Source organism: Sycon ciliatum, chromosome 1, assembly GCF_964019385.1.
Source record: "Sycon ciliatum chromosome 1, ocSycCili1.1, whole genome shotgun sequence".
Classification (NCBI taxonomy): Eukaryota; Metazoa; Porifera; class Calcarea; order Leucosolenida; family Sycettidae; genus Sycon; species Sycon ciliatum.
The window spans coordinates 77,542,365-77,547,951 of NC_088643.1; positions in this window are offsets into that span (position 1 = coordinate 77,542,365).

The window sequence follows — 5,587 nt, forward strand, 5'->3', positions numbered from 1 at the left end:
CAACACAAACCGGGCCGTGTTCCGGTACTCACCGTCGTCGGTGCCCGATCTCATTCGATGCCTGGTGGTGGCTTTGCTGCTGCCACTGACAGCGTTGGTCTCCCTTTTCTGCGTCGGCGTTTGCCTAGCCGGTGACGTCAGCAAATCTGTGTATGACCTGGTGCTGTTGGCACTGCAGTCTGTACCGCTTCTGCGCCTCTCAACGCTGACTACGTTTGGTGCAGTCTGGCCCCTGTTTGACCTGGAAGGCTCCATACTGGCCCCGCTCTTCTCTCTAGCACTGTGCTACCCCCTGCTGTTCACGTTCAACTTCATCTTTCAGGATATCTTTCTCTATACGTTTTTCACGTTGATTGGTTTGATCATCAACTACAATGCGGAAGTCGTTATCTTTGTCAGTATCTTCTCAACGGTCGGCCTTCGTCTTCGTCGTCAGTATCATCAGTTCTATGAACCTTTTATTTCCATTCACACATCCATCGTAGACCATTACCAGCAAATTCGCTTTGATCAGCTCGTGGACATTTCCAAGCGCTTGATGAACAGTCCTCTAGCAGATCCAGTGAATTCTGGGGACGGTTGCACTACCAATGCTTTTGTTCAGCCAGGGACTGAGCAGGAGCGAGACTCAGAGCTACTGCGACTGATTGCCGCTGAGACCTTCCTGGTGTTGTCCTATGAGAAGGCCACATCCAACATTGACACGCTGGAGATCCCGTCGGTTTTGGAAGACCTACCCTGGCGTTGGTGCAACTTCATTGCAGCTGGCCTGGAAACAGCACTGGCCAAGCTGCGTAAGACTGTGGGCAGCAGTGGCAACCGGCGGCAAGCTGTCCAAGTTCTCAACACTGGTAGTACAGTGCGGCTTGTGCGAATCTCCAATCCAGCGAGACATCAAGCCCGGTTGCTGGCAGATAGTGGTGTTGGTGGCAATGCAGGCAGAGTAAGCAGCAGTCTGGTCACTTCACTGATAGGTGGTGGTGATGACGCGGCCAACGGCAATAGCGCCCGCACCGACACCCAAAGCACTGGCGATTACCAAGCTGCCTCAGAGCTTCTCCTGGAGGACAGCTACTTATACTGTGCTGTCGATTGTCCATCCGAGACTAGCAGTAGCAGTGACCTGGCAGAGTCTTCACTTCACACACGATCGTCACACATTTCTGGAAGGCTGTGTCGCATGTCATCACGCTGTTCTCACTGGCGTGAGATGGAGGACGTGCTCAAGAAGCTGATACGGGAGAAGACTCTCTCCAGTGTTGCCTATGCCATGTTTCAGGCCGTGCTCTTCATCGGCATCCTGTGCTTTCTGCTGGAGTTCGACAAGTTCCTGCAGGGAGGCCAGGCCATTTTGAAAATATTCCTAGTTGCCATTCCGCTCGCCGATTACGCCTGGCACTGTCATTCGCGCACCAGCTATGCGCTGAAGAACAAGCTGGTTGAGAAGTTCAATGACCTCCTGCAGCAAGAGTTGAGACAGCAGCAGCAGCAGCAGCAGCAGCAGCAGTGTGACCAATGACAAGCAATGGGCATGAGCTTTCCGCACTATGAACGGATAGCACAAGCTGCAGCCATGGTAACCAATATGCATTTTCTGAACTTCGGAAGAGCACACACACACACACACACACACACACACACACACACACACTTGCACACACACACACACACTTGCACACACACACACACACACACACACACTTGCACACACACACACACACACACACACACACACACACACACACACACTTGCACACATTGAGCATTTGTCAAGTGTCTGTTGTGTCGGGTTGTGTGCGTAACAGGTACAGGTACCCTGCTTCCCCGGCTTACCCGCAGCTATTCCATCAACAGCTCCATCAACTTGCACAATAACTGCAACCAGCTCATTTTCTGGTGTTGATGGCGTAGACTGAGACCGATTATGGAGAAGTAGACTCCAACACTATCCCCCCATATACACATTTTAGCCTTCTCTCTTCACTATAGAATTGTGAACGGTACCATTCAGCTGTTCAATGGAGGAGAAGAGGAGGAGAGCTTGTTGCATTATCCCTTCCCTACCTTGTTACTGAAACGAAACTACCGTTTGGATTTGTGAAATTAAGCAACCATCATCATCCTCATCATGACATGCACATGCATGTGTGCATGTCAGTACTTAGACACTTCTGTTATTCTGGGCCAACGCTAGACTATGTCAACTTTCCACTCACTCCGAGCTAACCTTCAATTCCTCCATGGACACAATGCATGTTTGCGCTATTTCACTTCTCCTTGCAAACTGATTGTGATGGCAAGCCGGCATGCATGTTGAAGCTAGCAAGTCCTTTTTGACGAAAATAACTTGTTGCCTGTACATGTGCTGATGTTGTTTCAACTCCCTCAATTATCTTATGAATTTGATTATAGTTTCATCAAGTTTGCACGGCTATTAATATACAAGTAGAGGATGTGCGATTACATCATCAGTGGAGATGCTTTGGCAAAGTCGCAGCACAGCGATGCACTAGCGACTCACGCTGCATCAGTGCATGCATAGTGTCCATAAGCTGTTCCGCTGCCTGCCTTTTTGCATGCAGTTGAAAGTCAAAGAACGGTCGGTCTATCATCCTGAATCATGGCCTATGTCCACCCTTCTCCTGAAGTACCTACCAAGAGGAACGGAGGATGCACCCAGTGCGCTGAGAGTGCTTAATTAAATTAATGCCGTGGTCCGGTGGAACCGTGGCCGCTTGTGCTGCTTTGTAACTGTTGGTACCGGTATGTGTCAGTATCCGAAAAGTATAATGCTTATAACTCTTGCAGCAAGCACATGTTATTGTACAATGTACACGTAGTAACGTTACTTCGTATTAAGACCCGTCTCTTACTCTGTATGTAAACATGGTAAAAATTCACCTAGGTTCCCAGTAAAAAGGCAACGCCTGTTGGGACTCCCCTAGTAAAATAATAAAATATACTACTACTACTAAAAAGAGGATTAGTATAACGTTATAACCGCTGGTGCATGGTGGTGCATGGTGGTGCATGGTGGTGCATGGTGGTGCATGGTGGGGCATGGTGGGGCATGGTGGTGCATGGTGGTGCATGGTGGGGCATGGTGGGGCATGGTGGTGCATGGTGGTGCATGGTGGTGCATGGTGGTGCATGGTGGTGCATGGTGGGGCATGGTGGTGCATGGTGGGGCATGGTGGTGCATGGTGGGGCATGGTGGTGCATGGTGGTGCATGGTGGTGCATGGTGGTGCATGGTGGTGCATGGTGGTGCATGGTGGGGCATGGTGGTGCATGGTGGGGCATGGTGGGGCATGGTGGGGCATGGTGGTGCATGGTGGGGCATGGTGGTGCATGGTGGGGCATGGTGGTGCATGGTGGGGCATGGTGGGGCATGGTGGTGCATGGTGGTGCATGGTGGTGCATGGTGGTGCATGGTGGTGCATGGTGGTGCATGGTGGTGCATGGTGGGGCATGGTGGTGCATGGTGGGGCATGGTGGTGCATGGTGGTGCATGGTGGGGCATGGTGGGGCATGGTGGGGCATGGTGGTGCATGGTGGTGCATGGTGGGGCATGGTGGGGCATGGTGGTGCATGGTGGTGCATGGTGGTGCATGGTGGTGCATGGTGATGCATGGTGGTGCATGGTGGTGCATGGTGGGGCATGGTGGTGCATGGTGGTGCATGGTGGTGCATGGTGGTGCATGGTGGTGCATGGTGGTGCATGGTGGGGCATGGTGGGGCATGGTGGGGCATGGTGGTGCATGGTGGTGCATGGTGGTGCATGGTGGTGCATGGTGGTGCATGGTGGTGCATGGTGGTGCATGGTGGTGCATGGTGGTGCATGGTGGTGCATGGTGGGGCATGGTGGGGCATGGTGGTGCATGGTGGTGCATGGTGGGGCCCACTCAGTACACTCGCCAGACCTAAGGGACTATAACGATCTCTACTGGGTGCGACTATTAAACTACAAATCAGGGAACAGTAAAAAAAAATTCACTTCTGCCTGCTTGAGATCATCCATGGGGTACGCACAGTAGAGGAGAGGAAAATTACTTTGCCGATCTTCGGGTAACTGGTGGTGGTGGTGGGGAGGGGGGGGGGGGCATACAAAATCAGGACAAGAGGAGGATAAGCGGGGAAGTCATCACCTTAGGTTTGGTGCGGAATAATGGCCCGGTGAGTTCCGGTATCAGGAGTGTAAGAAAAGCTGTGGTCTGGGCCATAATGGGAACCGTGAACAAGAAGATAAAGACAGGGTGGTGGTGGGGGGGGGGGAGGGGGGGGGGGGTAGCTCGAAACACTCCGGAGGCGGCAACATCCCCACGGCGAGCGGTGTTCGCTAGACGTCCCCTGACATGTACAGGATTTTTGTTTTTGTTTGTATTCTTTATTTAGAGTGGGAAGTCCAAAACAGGCCCTAGCCTAATAACAATGGTCCCACTAGTGAGGGAATGCTGTATACTCGGCATCTGTGCATAAGGATCAGTGCGTGTAACAGCAACTATTAGTATTAGGGAAAGAAAAAGAGAGAAGAAAAACAACTCAAAACAGGAGTTGCGACTTGCATAGGAAGAAAATAACGGAAAGAGCAGTGCATACAGCATTTGTAAAGAGGCTTATTTATCTGGTAAGCAAAAAGGCAAGGGCCATTGACTTTAAAGCGATTGCGTCTTCTTTCTTGCCTGACCGCAGCGGGGAGCTGGTTCCACAAGATGGTCCCAGCATAGGTAACACGTTTGGCAAGTTATGCAGTTGGGCTGCGGGCTGGGACAATCAGTAAATTGCTGTGTCCACCACGAGTTTGAGTGGAATTACTGCGGCTGAAAAAGTTAGCGAACAACATGCTGATGTTAGAGGAGTCATGGAGACAACGCCAGATAAAAACCAGAAGGTGCATGTTGGCGTATGTGGTTAATGTTTGGATGTTCATGCGTGTAAGAATATTGCTTGTGGGTGTCCAGGATCCTGGAGCTAAGAGCTTCGAGACACCATAAGTACGACAAAACGCACCTACCCCTCTCAAGGATATTGTACCCAGTAACTCCCTCAAACCAGGGGCCCTACCTGGAAGCAGAAGACCCCGGGAACCCTGCAAAAGCGCCTCCGTCTCCAGGATAGCCAGTGTAGAAAAGTACCAACCAGGGAGTAGTAAAAATAGTACTCCCTGGCATACCAACAGCCACTGGTACAGACAGTACTCAGATAGTACCATGGCATGCATACCCTGCAATGCAGAATACCCGGCACGTGCATCACACACACACACAGTCACACACACACACACACGTGACACACACACACACACACTCTCTCTCTCATCACGGTGTTGTCAGTTGCCTGAAGATTGTCCGTCCATGCAGCCATGAAACTCTGGGTTTGCAACTACAGTAATCTCGAGGCTTCTCGTCTTCTATGTGTGGACAGTCGGTGCATTCTTTCCACTCGATTCTATTTTGCGAATTGGATTGTGCATTTCGCCAGCATGAACACTGGCACCGGCAATTGCCAGTATCCGCATATCCAGAGCTGCACTCCTGGCTTAGACGAATGGCATGCATGGTGCATACCGGTATGTACAGTGTACCTTG